The sequence below is a fragment of the Rhododendron vialii genome, chromosome 7a (genome assembly GCF_030253575.1).
Source record: "Rhododendron vialii isolate Sample 1 chromosome 7a, ASM3025357v1".
NCBI classification, from domain to species: Eukaryota; Viridiplantae; Streptophyta; class Magnoliopsida; order Ericales; family Ericaceae; genus Rhododendron; species Rhododendron vialii.
In genome coordinates this window covers 38,643-55,297 of record NC_080563.1, presented here as the reverse complement: position 1 = coordinate 55,297, position 16,655 = coordinate 38,643, and positions in this window count along the sequence as shown.

The window sequence follows — 16,655 nt, the reverse complement described above, 5'->3', positions numbered from 1 at the left end:
TATATAACAAACTTTGTGGGCTACTACAAATACCTTGGACTTAAGCTTTTAGGCCATGTGGTGTGGTTTGTGGATCAAAATCAAGGTATTGGGTCAGTGGTCTACTTGGGGCGTTACAGGTGGTATCAGAGTCATCCATATACACGACTATGTGGGCCTTTAGAGTTTGGTTGGATTTGGTTATTGGTTTGATTAGTATCAGTGATTATAGTGTTCAACCCCTCGCGAGGGCACTGTAGACACCCTATTTTGGACTTTCCAAATTAGTTTACTTACGGCATTTGATTTCCCCCTGATGAAACGGATCAAGAACACCCCGGAAATGTTAGTATATTTGAGCTTTGAGCATTTCAAAACTCTTTCAGATTCCTTTCAAACTCTCTAAACCATAACCAAATGGCCTCAGCAAAACCCAACTTGCATACGCTGGTACTCAACTTGCGTGCGCTGGTCCTCTGCCACGTGTCAGTCATCGGTCAACTTTAACCGTTGACCAAGCCCGAACTAGAGTACGCCAATCAAACCTCTTGTCAAACTTGTGTTTTTCAGCATGCAGAAGCCATGGGTAGGGGTCTACAGCACATGAGAACCTTTTAATCCGTCAAAAAAGCAGTCTTCGCCAGGGAACATTTCTTACACTCCCATCCCATCACCTTTCTTCTCTCATCCAATGAGGAGGAAGTCTTAAGGGCTAAGGCACTAGCCCCTTTGATTGGCCTTAACAGGGCTCTCTCTTTTTTTCACTATATATACCCCTTCTCCATTAGTCTTTTAAGGGGTTGGTTCTCGAAGTTTCAAGTTTGGTTGCTAGCTCCAAGTCTATTTTTTTCTTTTTTCTTGGTTTTCTTGCTTGCTCTTCTTTCATCCATTGAAAGAGTAAACAAGAGACCCCTCTATACACCTCTTACAGTCAAACATCCATCACCCTCCATCATCCAACCCTCAAGTTCAAAGCTCAAACATCTCTCAAACCTCAAAACCTAAGGTATACACATTTGTAATACTTTTTGTTCTAATCCCCGGGGGGGGGGGGGGGGGCTGGCAGGGTCAATACTGGTAATCAATATCAGTCCTGGCCCTAAAGCTAGCAAGGTTTAAAAAAAAATCGTGTCTGACTAGAATAGGCGTGCGCCGGTCATAAGCACGCGTACGCCAATCCGTGGCAGTACGTACAGTTTTTAACTTGATTTGATCCTTCTGATCATGTTCCAGAGCCCAGAAAATGCAAAGCTAAACACTTGACAGAAAGGTATAACTGGCGTACGGTCATCAAGGACTGGCGTGCGACAGTTAGATCTCATACAGTGGCTGGCCCTTGCATTGCAGCTAAGTCTTGGCATCTATTCATTTCCCTCATACTGTTTATGGGGTGTTTTGTTCATTTTATGGCTCTAAAGCCATCTCTGCTGCCTGTAACTGTATTTATTTTGCTATATTGACTGCGTGATTTATCCTGGGTGTACACTGGTCCTTTCCAAAGCCGAGAGGGTTGAGAGTAGGAGCTGTGAACTTAGATCTACCGGCGCACGCTAGTCCTATGGTGGAGTACGCAGGTTATCTCTGTATGTAGCGGCCTGGCCAATGCATACAAGTTTTCTCCTGCGTGCATCATTCTGGGTCAGTGTGTCCTAGTTTGTCTAAAATGCTCACAGGTGCTTGTTCTCAATCTATATTCATTGCTTCAATCAATTATCCATCACAATTTGTCACATAATGCAACTTGTTACCGTTTTAATCCCTTTTAACTGTTCCTCCGCCCAAATTGGCTAAAAAATGAATAATGAGAGAAAAATGCAAACATTTTACAAAATGCCCGAATAGAGACCGATCTCCGAATTGGACGAGAGGGGTGCCATAAAACCTTTCCTTTCTCGTAACCGAGCTCCCAAACCTCAGATATTGAAAGTGACGACGGTCCAGTCTACAAGCCTTTTTCAAATCAAACACGTAGCAAACGTTCCAAATTCGGTTCCTTGGGTATTTTACCGCTAAAACCCGAATGACGACTCTGAATCGAAGCGTTTCGCCGCGCTTTTCTAAAAAAAGGGCGCACCCAATTTTATGCATTAAAATAAGAATTTTAGGGGCATGTGCCCACAGTGGCGACTCTGTGGGGGACTCATTGCATTAACTAATATTTGACAATTAATACATAAATGAACAATTTTTCAAAAGTCTGTCAAAACAGTACGCTCTGCGCTGCTGAAGAACGGAGTGGTAACGTAACAGGATCTCCGCATCCGACCAATCCGAACTGGGGCTTTTATTATTGTTCACTTGTGTAGTTTTATCCAAATATTGATTAATAAAAGTGAGTCAAGCTTTAAAAGGCATTTTCAAATCGTTGTGTTTCTCTCTCATGAAGTCATTCTTCGGCATTCTTCCATGTGCATCGATGTTGGTTAGTCCCGTTGAGGTGTTTTGGGTAACCGGCACAATTTATTGGAGTTCGGGGCCCTCGAATGCCCAACAACCTTGGACAATGATGAGTCGTACTACCATTCGACCATTGCCTTGCTCTACGCGTTGCAATAGGAGGTATATCGCGGCTCTAGTCAGAGAAACCCCCTAAACTAAAACCGGCCTCTACATGCGTACAAAGCACTAAAACCTTCCAACCTAGGACATGAACCTACAAGGTAGGATTGTTTGCATCTAACCCCCATATACTGCCTATGTGTTACAACTTTCCTTATCTCATGTCTGTACATACATTCATACCGCTTTGCGTAGGAGCATGCTGGGCGGCTTTTAGGTAGTCTCTTTCGAGTCTGTCTTATGCCAATTAGGACGCTGCTATGCCTGATGACAAGTCAAGCATCTCGATGTTGCATGTTCTCAGTTTTCAAAGTCCTTGGATCAATGAGACTTTGAGAAATCAATACTTTCTAAGTCCTTGTCTAATGCTCGATCGATGTTTTAAATAGAAACTAGGAACAACGGAGAGAAATGCTATGATACTTACACCACCCAGGTTAAGTGCTAATCACTTACACCGCTCAGGCTTCAGCACAGTGCTGCTTATGTTGCCCCGGCTCCGGTATCACGTCATCTACACCGAGTTGTTCCAACTCCAAAGTTGAAACTTCGAGAACAGAGTAGTCAAAGGCTTAGACTATTTTGACATCTCTTAGTATTAGTCGATTCAAATAAGGATACACCGTCGAAAAGAAATTCGAGGATTCTGGCAGCATCAGAACGTCATGAGACAAGCTCGTTTCTAGAGTCTAGGAAGACACCGACGACGATGACGTGCACATTGCATTCTTTCAAATTCTTTCAAAAGCTTGCTGCAGGAACGCCACGAAGTTCTCATTTACTTTGCTGTCCAAAGCTCTAGGTCATTTCACCGAAGGAAAGAACCAAACCTACTTGGGAGCGTCCGCTAGGGTTATTTCATTGTCACTTCCAAAGCCATATCACCATCCTCAATCATCAATCCAAAATGGCAGCACAAACAGAGCTAGCTGAGCTGAAGAGGGATGTACAAGAAATGAACCAGAAAATGGACAAACAAATGGTTATGGTTCAAGGGCTGGTTGACCTTTTTACCTCTGTCATGTCAAAGCCGAATCTGGGGCTAGTCAAAGAACCTCCTCAGACCTGCCACACTCCTACGGTTGGAACCAAGCTGTGCTCGAGAGACATGTTCAAAGACCTGGATGAGTTTCATGAAGCCAGGACTCACACTGAAGGAGGTTGCTAGATCCTTGTTCAAAGCGAATGCAGAAAGGGAGAATATGCGCGACAAAGAAATCAATCCCAAAGGCAAAAGAGTACATCCAGTGGAAGGTGCAGTGTTGTGCAGCTACAAAGCAAACAAAGGTTCCACATTGAGCTTCCAATCCAATCGCCGGAACCCACCAAGGACCTTCTCCCGCTTCTCCACGCCTTTGTCCTCGGTTTATGAGAAGCTCCTCGAAGCTGGCTTTCTCAAGCCACTCCTTTCAACTTCTTCACCTCGAACATTCCCGGCATCCTACAGTCCAAATGCCTATTGTGCTTTCTATCAAATACCTGGCCATCTCACTGATGCCTGCTTTCGCCTTCGACATGAAATTCAAAATCTCATCGATAATGGCACCATTCAAGCTCCACTTCCATCAAAGCCCAATGTCATATCCAACTTTATGCCTCAACACGATTCCAACCCATATGTTAGCCAAATATCCATCCGTTCCACTCAAATCAACTCAAGCTCCACTTAAATCAAACATAGCTCCACCATAGTCAACCTAACCATTTTCATTATCCCAAAAAATCAAACCAAGCCAATTTTGTCTCTCCCATCCGAACCTGAGGTTAACCTGATGGCCATAGGTGCAGTCGAGGTCCTCACTGCCGATACCGGGGTTGACAGTGGTAAGAAGCCTGCAAAGGAGAAATTCAAGAGGAAGCTTAATCAATCAAAGGAGAAAATGGACTGGCTGAGATCCTTCAATCATGAGAGTTTGGGGCTGTTGTTTAAAGAGTTCTCTCAAGTGGGTCTGGCCGAAGAAGCTGAAGAAGCCGAAATGCTGTTGTTTGGGCCTGTTGTCCTCCAAATTCCACCTCTTTATGAGGAAGTCAAGGGTAACTATAAAAATTGCATTTTCAAATCGCGTCTATTTTGCATTGACACTTTCGAGTTTAAGTTTGACACAGTATCTGTCAAGTCGTCTAAGTCTAGCTCTGAGTCGGAGTTTGAGCTTCTTGGCCCTCCATGTCGTAGCTTCTATTCTCAATTCGAGCCTTTTTGCTGTACTTGGAAACCCTGAGGGTTCTTATGATATGCATTATCCTGCTTTTAAGTACTTTGCTGGCTTTTAAATAAACTATGTCGACCTTGACGACAAAAGGATAGATTTCGATGGGAATATCCCCAAGGAAATGTGTTCCCTCGCCGAAAGGAAAGACAAAAGGCATGCTCATCCTCTAAAAGAAGAAGTAATTTCAAATAAACTTGAAAGATGGGGCAGACCCCCAGATGATTCAAATTGGTTCAGCGCGGTCCCCATAAGAGCATTGCGCCCGTTTAGACTTGTTCAAAGAATTCAACAATATCTTGGCATAGTCTCACAAAGACACACCTGGCATTAATCATGGGATAAAAGAAGTATCAAATCCCCTGCTACCGGATGCCAAGCTAGAAAGTAGAAGCTCAGAAGGCTCCAGGCCTCATACCATGTTCAAAACAGTAACAACAGCGTTCCATCAAGCGCACATTAAAGAGGTACAAAAGCAGCCTGGAGCGAGGCATTTTCAACCGAAGCAGTCAAGACCTTTCACTATCAAAGTTATTTCATCTGGGGCTGTAGTCAAAGATCACTGACCTCGGCAGTTGCAAATCAATACCTCGGTCAACATGGATCAACACAAGTGTTGCTTTTTCCTGAGAGAAGCTCGTTGGGCTGAAAACCCCAAGGGTGGATAGTTCGAAGCAAAAGTTAGAGCAACCTGCTAGACCGAAAACCTATGAAGGCAGTCTAGGTAAAAATGAATTGGCAAAAAGTCAAAAGCTCGCTAGATCGAAAACTTGAAAGGGCGGTACTAAGTAAAAATTAAAGCATAAAAGGAGAGGTAGAACATACGAGTGAATCTTTGTCTGAACTATGTTTTGACCTGATTCCCAAAAAGGGATACGTAGGCAGTCTCTTTTTTAGGCTCGGTCATACTCTATCAATTGGATCCATGGTTGACGTTTTGGTGCACATCAAGGGTCAAGAAAGGTCGAGAACAAGACAAGCTTCATTAGAGAAACAGACGGGGGAAACTATTCGTCTTTCAAGTTTAATGCAAGCTGCTACTTCAATTTCAAAGCTGAGCAAAAAAGTCTTAAAATACTTTGAAGCATCAAAAATAAAACGAAATGCTTATGTGGCTTAACGGCTCACAGTTTATTCTAAGTTCAGCAACTTCCAGTTTAAGCGGCTGCAGCAGCTTTGCAATCTCGTGCGCTAGTTTGAGGCTCACACGCACTCGTACAAAAGTGATGCGCGTTGGTCTCAAGCCTTCGCGCGCTTCTTCAATTCCTGCATCAGACAGCAATAGGCAGCCATCAAGCCTAACAAAGATTTTTGGATCCTCGGGGGCACATTTCAAATTCAAAGCACCTCGAATCTCGTTCAAGGGGTTTTTGCCAAGTTTTATCATGTTGTGTAGGTCATATGGTCCTAATGTGACTGCACGGGGGTGTCGGTTTCAGTCCGGGCCTATATGAGTCATCATTTGCATCTTTTGTCCATTTTTACGATACTTTTCAAGTTTTTCAATCCATTGTCATATTGGGATGCTTTTCTTGGTTTTACCGATTCGTATAGGTCATTGTACATTTATTGGACCTTATGCAAGTGTCAGTTTCACCTGTCTAAGGGATATTGTGAATTTTGGCACATTAATGACCAAAATTTCGTTATTTTCCATATGTCTAGGAGTCCGTGACATATTCGGGGCTCTTCTTCCTTTCTCATTTGAGCTAGGTGAGTCTGTACATATATGTGTCTGTTTGTCAATTTAGTTCGCTTGTCAATGCAAATTAGATATTAGTGATTGGTTTATGCATTCTTTTAGACATTCTCAAAAGAGAGTCAAATAAATTGAAAAATGCAATTTATATTGCTACCCTACCATCTGTGGTCCCAAGCAGTGGAATTTTGTGAGCAGCGAAGGCATGTCGGCTTAAGGCCAAACAAAGCTTATCTATGGGGCTCATCCACCCAAGCATCGAAGAAAAGGGGCACGCCGATCCAATGCCACTCCTAAATGTCAACTGGGACGTGCCAGCCCGCTCAATGTCTATCTATCTGGGAGCGCATCTAAGAAGTAAAGGACAGTTAAGTCAAGAGGCTTAGTAGTAGAGCTCGGCCTCGCTATCATCGTTGTCATCACTCTTGATCCCCTTGAAGTACTTGGGGCTCCTCTCCCATCCTCATCTTTTGAGGAGGCTTTCGCTGACGGGCTCTCTTTCAATCCCTCAGACTTCTTTCTCCGAACCTCTGAAAACTCTTTGGCACGAGCCACCCTTTCTTTGGGCCTCTCTTTCAACTGCACACCTCTAGCCGCTGGTTATCTATTGCTCTCGTATCTCTGAGCCAGGGCTAAGGTGGCAGTATTGCTTTGTGTAACTTTTATTTCAGTGGTCATTCTAGGTCATCATCCTTTAGAAGCCGCCCTAGTCTGCCTTTGCATTTTCAATTTATGCATTCAATTTAGTACATATCATTGCATATTTGTAGGGGGATGAAAACAATTGATGCCTTCTGATCAACTGGATTGCAACGGCTTTCTCGTGCCTCTTCACCGGAACCCTAATTCGACGTCGGAACCCTAATCTGCAAAATAGACAGGGGGTGAGCGCACCTCTGCCTCTCGTGGCAAAGGCCCTCCGATGCCTTTGTTAGTATCACGTACTAGCAATCAAACCCTAATTATCAGTAGGAAAGCAATATGAAAGCAATGTATTGCGTACCTTTTGCCTTTAGGTTTACCTCATATTTATAGATTTGCATATGCTTGCTGGCCAAGCATCCGTGTTGCCCTAGGATTCCTAACTCGATAAGAAACCCAGGATATCAAGGATTCTCGTTTCCTTTATCAGTTTACTAGGAAAAGAGTCCTCTTTGGATTCTTTTCCATAATGAGCTGAACATCCCATACTCGTTGGGTACTTTTCTCAGATCCTATATTCTTGGGATCTCATCCTTTAACGGAATACCACTGTTTCTGGATCCTTCCAGAGTGTTCTTTTTATTCCAACATCTGATTGGATTTCTTTATCTGTTCGGCATTCTCATCGCCGAACAGACTGTCTGGACCAATCACTTCACTTGTAACTGGTCCTTAAGCTCGTACAACCTTCCTGGACCATTGACTTCTCATGTCACTGGTCCATATTGCCGAACATTTGTTTAGGACGATGACTGTCCTGTCTATATTCAAACTATGGTCCCACGTACCATTTATTCGGATATCGATTGCATTGCCTTAAACCCGTGATCACTCGTATCACAAGCTTGGTTCTTTACATCAACTGTTCGGCTGTATCATAACCGAACAGTCAGCTTGGACCATCTACTTCACATGTAACTGGTTCAATGTAATCAGAATGTCTCTAACTGCCGAACAGTCTATTTATAGCCATGACTTCTCATATCATTGGTTCATATCGCTGTTGAGCGAACTGCCCGGCGGTAAGTCCTGTCGTACTTACCAATCCCTCCCGAATATCACGTGTTCGGCAACTAGATGTATGTTCTCGGGAATACCTCCCTACAATTGCTCCCCAACTTCATCTTGTTACCACTGTTCGGGGGCAATATATGAAGCTTAGAAACAAAAATTTATTTAGATCAGAATCTTTTGATCCCGTGCAGTCATAATTTCAATATTTCATTGATGCCTTTTGGCGCCTCTGTCATTATACCATCTCGGGGTAAATGACTCCACGTGGCACATTTTGTATGCCTAGCATTAATTTCGAACTGACGTTCTATGAAACGGCGTCAGAACGGTTTCTGCTTTCCGTTACTTTAACCTGTAACGGCGTGAGAGGAGACGTTTCATCTCCGTCTCTTGCTTTTAAACCCCTGAAAGGGCGCTGTTTTGGGTTTTTACCCAAAATATAACTTGAACTTTCAGTCTCTTCTCTCTGTAAGCCTTCCGCCATCGCCGCCGTCTGCAAACTCGATTGCATTTCAGGGAATCGTCACAGTATTCTTGTAAGATTTCTCGTTCTCACTCCATTTCGTCTGCTTAGATTTCCATCTGAGATCTCATTATCAGATTCGTGGGTCGTTTATTAGGGTTTTAATTCGTACCCATTTCCATTTTTTCTCCTTCTCTGAATATACTCATGGCGGATGACAACCCTCCTAAACCCAGTAAGTTTAGGAAGCTTTGTGATACCCCTGCTGCCATGGCGGCATTTAGAGAAAAATACAATATTCCAGAAAACGTAGGGCTTGAACTCGCCCCATTAGGAGCGGATAGGGATGCTGGATCGTGGGATAGAATGTGTATCCCAATCGTGTCCATTGTCGAAGGCGGGGTCCGTTTCCCCCTTCATCCATTACTTCGTCAGATTTTAAGCTGGTACCGTCTTACACCCATGCAAGTTTCTACGAACGTTTTCAGACTGATAATGGGGACTATAGCCCTAAATGGGATTCTAGAGACCAATTTAGGAATCTGGGACATCCAATGGTGGTATAGTATAGTACTAAACCCTGAGTACAATACTTACTACTTCAAAGTTAGGAGGGCAGAGAAGCGCTTCGTGCTCAATCTGCCAGATTCTGCTCGTGACCACGAGATCGACTTCCTCTATGTGACTGGAGCATTCGAGCCTTTAGGGGAAGATGGCCAAGTGCTGGGGTTCCATTGCCCCCACATATGGGGCTATCCACGTATGCTCTTGATTTTACCCTTTTACAATTCTTCATTTATTGTTTTCTCGTAGCTTTTTCATGTACTAAATTTGGTTTTTCAATTTGAATGTTGCAGCTGAAAATGTTAATCATCGTCCCAGACGTACACCAAGCAACATCCGAACAGAGGACATTAACAAAGTCCTAAAATACAAGGGAGAACCAGGTACCCGAACAGCTGGTCGGGGTCGAGACACTGATATACTACTGGGATACGATCCTTCGTACAGAGGGGTCATTGACAGAAGACTTGCCCACCCCAGCACTAGTGCCGCGTCTACATCCACTGCTCCCCAACCACACAGTTCAAGGCTTCAAGCTGGTGTCACTCTTGCCGGTCAGTCAGGCGAAATTGTTATTCCTGACGGTATACCTCAAACACGTGTGGTACTCAGAAGATCAAGTCGTAGGCAACTCATTGCCGAACAACAACCCGTTCCTCACCAAATTACCAGTCAGTCGTCCTCATCCGGATATTCTCGATCACCTCCAACCTCAGGTACGATGACGCACCAACCCATTAACCTCAGTTCTTTACTCACTGTCTCCTCTCGGGGACGTGGTGCTACCAATAGGGTAGCATCAACTGGCGCCCCTCCCCCACGTTCACGTCGCAATAGGGGAGGATCTGCGAGATCGTCATCGTCTCCTCTGGAACAAGATAGTCTCGTTGAGGCTACTGATGCTCATCGGGACAAACGTCCCAGGAGCGAAGAAACTGGAGACGCCCTTAACCAAACCACTACTTTAGTCCAACAACCTCCTTCTTTGAGTACTCCAGTGCTTCCCGAAAGCTGGACCCCCAATCTCATTAGGGGCGATCGGCCTGTTCACATTGGGGACAGTGCCAGCTCTTCGGAAACCGCACTCGCCCTTGCCCAAGGTCTACTGCTTCCTGTAGACATGCAGAAGGAATCTGAGGCTGCACCTGATCGGCTTGTCTCCATTGGACTCGTCAGTGGTATCAAGGTAATGTGACTTAATCTTTTCGTATAAGTCGTTATGTATATTTCGTATACCACATATAATATATTGTTACACCTGTTACTAACCCGATTGGTGGTTTCACCAGTTTATTCAAAAAATGGTCACACTGGGCCAGAAGTTTCAGGATGCAGATAACGAAAGGATCTCACTACTGAACAACAACACAAGACTGCTTCGGACAGTTGCTCGTTTGGAACGAGAGAGGGACAAAGCCAAAGCTGACTTTGAAGGAGCTAAAGGCAAGCTGGAGATTGCTGAGGAGGGCCTCAATCAGGCATTGTTGGAGATCGATAATACCAAAAAAGCCTCCTATGAAGAAGGGTACCAGAAGGGTTTTGACGCCACAACAACAAGATACGTCGAACAGATGCCAGCTATACAGGACCATATCTGGATTGCATGCTGGGAGGCATGTCTGACCAAGGTAGGGGTTGCTGAGGATTCTCCCCTTTGGGTTGAGAATGATCTGCCGACCACCCTTTCTCAGAACATTCAGGAACAAGCAGAACATCCGGAGGATGACATCGAACAGCAAATTGAGGAATTTGCTAATGCTGAAGAAGACACACCCCCAGGCGTGCACCCTGCTCAATCTCCTGCTCGGGCTTCGACCCTTGAGCCCATAAACTTGGAAGAGAATGTAGTTGAAGATGGTGCTGATACTGAGATCAGAACCAACACTCCAGAGGTCCAGAATGTGGACTAAGCTGGTAAGTATATAAACTGTTGCCGGTCCTGCGTGACCATAAGCATATTTTGGCCCTGTGAGGCATCAGTACAATCAAATACTTTGTTTAACACAGGTATTCGGCCCTTCGTGGCATAACCTTATGTTTTGCTCGGCTTCCATGTTTGCTGCATCTGTTCGTATGCAATTTTCAATCTAAGTATTTCGTACTGTTAAGTATCATTTGTTTGCATAAGTATTTCGTACTTTAGCAAATCTTTCACACATGAGTTCCTGTTCTGAATTTTAAGTTTCACATACTTAAAAGCGTTCCACCTTGAATGGTTCTCATACTTGAATGTTCTTAAGTTTCATGTACTTTAAACAAGGCATATAAGTGTGCTCATACTTAATCACACAAATGTTTCATACTTGTGTTTAAGTGTCACGTACTTAACTGTTTGAAAATCACACAAGTGTTTCATACTTGTGTTTAAGTGCCACGTACTTAACTGTTTGAAAAATACACAAGTGTTTCATACGTGTGTTTAAGTGTCACGTACTTAATGTTTTTAAGTTTCTCGTACTTGAACAAATGTGGCTAACATATACTCGTTATGTTTTCAAGCCATGCCAATAAATGTTTACAAGAGTCTCGTACTTGCATTCGTTAGGTTTCACGTACTCACACAACAACTTCTAAGTATCACGTACTTAGAACTACTCGTGTATTGGACGTATTCACACAAAAACGCCTAAGTATCACGTACTTAATGTTTTGAAAATCTTACAAGTGTTTCATACTTGTGTTTCAGTTTCACGTACTGAACTGTATACCCTGCTCCCCAATACGAATGAGGGAAACTAAACTCGTAGTTCGTATTAAAAACAAATACCACAACAGTTATACTAAGAAAGCGATTTTATTCATAATCTGCAAAACTCAAGAGGGTGCTATTCGTACCCCTTGCAACTAAAATAATCAAAACTCTAGGACAAGGGAATTATATTCGTAATTCCCACACAATCACGTAGTGCAAATCTAAGACAGACTTTAATACTTCTAAACAAAGAACTTTCGTAGATTATGAACATTCCAAGGCCTTGGAATTGGATCACCATCCAAATCTGCCAATCGATAGGCTCCTATGCCTACAATCTCAGTTACTCTATACGGGCCTTCCCAGTTGGCCCCCAGCTTGCCTTCGTTAGCCACCTTGGTGTTACCGAGCACTTTTCGTAGCACGAGGTCCCCAACACCAAATTCTCGAGGATGAACATGCTTGTTGTAGCTTTTCATCAACTGTTCTTGATAAGAAGCAAGATGTACCAAGGCTTTTTCTCTCCTCTCCTCGGCGAGGTCAAGCTCGATTTGAAGGGCCCTGTCATTGCCTCCACTTTCAACCAAAACGGTCCTGTTGGTCGGCAAACCCACCTCCAAAGGTATGACAGCCTCTGTTCCATAGGCCAATGAATAGGGGGTCTCTCCCGTAGACCTCCTAGGCGTTGTTCGGTGAGCCCACAGAACTAATGGTAACTCGTCAGGCCACTTACCCTTTGCTTTGTCCAATCTTTTCCTGATTCCATCAAGGATAGTTTTATTAGACGCCTCTGCTTGCCCATTACTCTGAGGGTAGGCTGGGGTGGAATAATAATTTCTTATTCCATACTGGGCACAAAAAGCCTTGAATTTCTTCTGAAATTGGGATCCATTGTCTGTGATCAATGAATAAGGGACCCCAAAGCGAGTGATGATGCTTTTCCACACGAACCTTTCTATCATTGGTTCAGTGATTTTGGCCAGTGGTTCTGCTTCAATCCACTTTGTAAAATAGTCAGTTGCTACAAGCAGGAATTTTCGATTCCCAGTTGCTTTGTGTAGTGGACCCACGATATCCATCCCCCATTGGGCAAACGGCCAGGGACTTGTCAAAGGCACCAGATCCTCGGCGGGTGTTCTAATCATTGGTGAGAATTTTTGACACTTCTCACAAATCTTCACATATACCTTTGCATCTTCTTGCATGTGTGGCCACCAGTAGCCTTGAGTAATTGCTCGGTGGGCAATGGATCTCCCTCCAGCATGGCTCCCACATGTTCCCTCGTGGATTTCGTGAAGGAACTTCTGTACCATTTCAGGATGTACGCATAGCAAATATGGACCCGTAAAGGATTTCCTGTACAATTTTCCCTCTGGGGACATCCAAAACCTAGCAGATTTGACCCTTATCTTGTGGGCCTCCTTTTTGTCAGATGGTAGTATCTCGTCTCGTAAGAACTCCATGATTGGGTCCATCCAACTTGGTCCTTGGTTCACGTCCAAGACTAAGTCTACACTTCTCCCAATGCTCGGCTCATTTAGATATTCTACTGCCACCCTTCTTTTGAACTCAGTTGGTACAGCTGCAGCCAACCAAGCTAAGGAATCTGCATGAGCATTCTATCCTAAACTTATTTGCTCAATATATACCCTCTCGAAGGTATCAAGCAAGTCCTTGGCTGCCTGCACGTAGGCCACCATTTTTTCATTTCGAGTCTCGTACTCGCCGGACAGCTGATTCACAACAAGCTGGGAATCACAATACACCCTGACCCGTTCTGCTTTAAGAGTCTTTGCACTTCTTAATCCAGCCAGGAGTGCCTCATATTCAGCTACATTATTCGTTGCACTGAATCCAAGCCGAACAGATAGTTCAATCAGAACTCCTTGAGGAGGAAACAGGACTACCCCCAATTCCTGAACCAGTATTACATGTTGATCCGTCCACGAATAGCTTCCACTCCGTGGGATCCTGTTCGGCTGAAGGTTGATCCTTCATGGATGATGTCTCAGTCACCTGTTCCTTTCTCGTAGGAGGTAGGGGAGCCACAGTGGATGAAAATTCTGCCACAAAATCAGCCAACACTTGGCCTTTGATTGCTGTGCGTGGTTGATATTCGAGATCGTACTGGCTTAACTCCACGGACCATGTCGAGATCCTTCCCGAAAAGTCTACCTTTCGTAGCAACGATTTTAATGGAAACTCAGTATAAACCACAACCTTATGGCTTTGGAAGTAATGTGGCAATTTCCTTGTGGCTGTCCTAAGTGCCAGGACAAGTTTTTCTAAGGCAGATATCTCGTCTCTGCATCCAACAATGTCTTGCTAACATAATAAATAGGAATTTGCTCGATCCCCAAATCCCTCAACAGAACTGCACTTACTGCATGCTCGGAAACAGCTAAGTACAGAATTAAAGACTCACCAGGCTGTGGAGTTGACAACCGTGGGGGCTCGGCCAGGTACTTCTTCAAGTCCTGGAAAGCTTGCTCACATTTTGCTCCCCATTCAAATCCCTCCCTTTTTTTCAATAGCTGAAAAAAGGGTCTGCATTTGTCGCTTGACCTGCTGATGAATCTGTTAAGTGCCGCTGCCATTCTAGTCAGCCTCTGGACTTCCTTGGTAGTTTTGGGACTCTGTAGTCTCTGTAAGGCATCAGTCTGATCGAGATTTGCCTCTATCCCTCTCATGGTTACCAAATGGCCCAGGAATTTTCCTGAACCAACTCCAAATGCACACTTCGAGGCGTTGAGTTTTAGTTTATACTTCCTCAGGATTTCGAACACTTCTTTTAAGTCAGTAATATGCCCTGCTTTTTCTCGACTCTTTACCACCATATCATCTATGTAAACTTCCAAAGTCTTCCCAATGAGCTTCTTGAACATAATGGTTGCAAGTCTTTGGTATGTAGCCCCAGCATTCTTCAGCCCAAACGGCATGACACTGTAACAGTATAACCCTCGTGGTGTGATGAACGAAGTCTTCTCTTGATCAGGTTCAAACATAGCAATCTGATGCTATCCTCGATATGCATCGAGAAAACTCATTCGCTCGTAACCAGAGGTTGCATCAACCAATTGGTCAATCCTGGGCAAAGGAAAACTGTCTTTAGGACATGCTTTGTTTAGGTCTGTGAAGTCTACACAGACATGCCACTTCCCATTCTTCTTCTTTACCACAACAGTGTTGGATAACCACTCTGGGTAATAGACTTCACGTATTGCCTTGGCCTCCAGTAAACGATCGACCTCCTCAATCACTGCATCTACATGCTGCACGGCTGCCCTTCGTTTTTTCTGAATGATCGGCTTGTGCTGAGGGTCAATGTTTAAATGGTGACAGATCACATCTGCATCCACTCCGGGCATTTCCTTTGGCACCCATGCAAAAACATCAATATACTCCTTTAGAAATCTTATCGACTCAGCCTTTTCGTTTGCTGGTAGTGATTCCCCAATTAAAAAATATCTTTCAGAATCAGTCTCGTTGATCTGAATCTTCTCCAATCCTTCAACCACTTTTTCAGCTGGGCTTCTTCCAACATCCTCGATGGTTGGTTGATCTGGTACTTCTAATGTATGAACATGGAGGGCCTTTGGAGCTATTTTGATGATAGAAATCAAACATTGCTGTGCCACCTTCTGGTTGCCTTTAAGGACTTCAATCCCATTTGAACCTGGGAATTTCACCATCTGGTGATAAGTCGAGGAGATTGCTCTCATCTTGTGCAACCACGTCCTCCCTATAATCGCGTTATAGGAAGATGGGACATCGACCACCAGAAAATCTGTTCTCAACACAACTGACCCAGCCCGAACAGGTAACGTTACCTTCCCAAGGGGCCAGACTGCTCCTGCACTAAACCCAATGAGAGGCGTTGTAGACTGCTCTAAGTCTGTTTGTGCCAGCCCTAGTTTCTTGAACGCATCGTAGTACAATACCTCTGTACAACTCCCCGAGTCCACTAGAATTCTTTCGATGTCATATTTCCCAACTCGTAGGGTTACGACCAATGCATCGTTATGGGGTATTTGGACCTCCCCCAAGTCATCATCACTGAATGCCAAGCTCCCATTGCATACATCAGTCTCTCGCCCTCTCTTGTTTCCCAATCGCATCACGTGCTGATCGTGTTTGACCTGTCTTTGCAACAGCCTCACCTCACTCCTCGTATAAGGTGCAGCCAACCCATGTATCATATGGATCACGCCTTTAGGGTTTTGCTCGTAAGCCAGCTCCATAGCCTTCCCTTTTTCTTTAGGGTCCTCCTGGATAAACTCTTTGAGATAGCCCCGAGAGACCAAATCATCAAGGTGCCTCTTGTACATCTCACAGTCCTCGGTCATATGGCCCCAATCTTTATGGTAACTGCAGTGCTGATTCGTAGCACGTTTTGCATCCTTGTCTCCACCTAGACTCGGAGGCCACTTGAAATACGGCTGATTTTTTATTCGATAAAGAATCCTGTATATTGGTTCCTTCCAAACCGTGGTGATAGAACAGAAAGCTTTTGGGTCAGGAGCTTGCTTATCTTTGTACGGCTCTTTCTTAGCCTGCCCATATTCCCTTCTCTCTCTATAAGTCTTGGGCTCTGGCTTATCCACTTTTTTGGCAGGTGCTTTTGGCTGTTCGGCAACTGTCCTGCCATCCTCACGGAGTATGTCATCCTCCATTCTGGCATGTTGCTCTATTCGTTCCATCAATTTAGCCAAAGTGGCTACTGGATGTTTATTCAATGATCGGCGCAGCTCTCCCCGAATAGGCAAACCAGTTTTG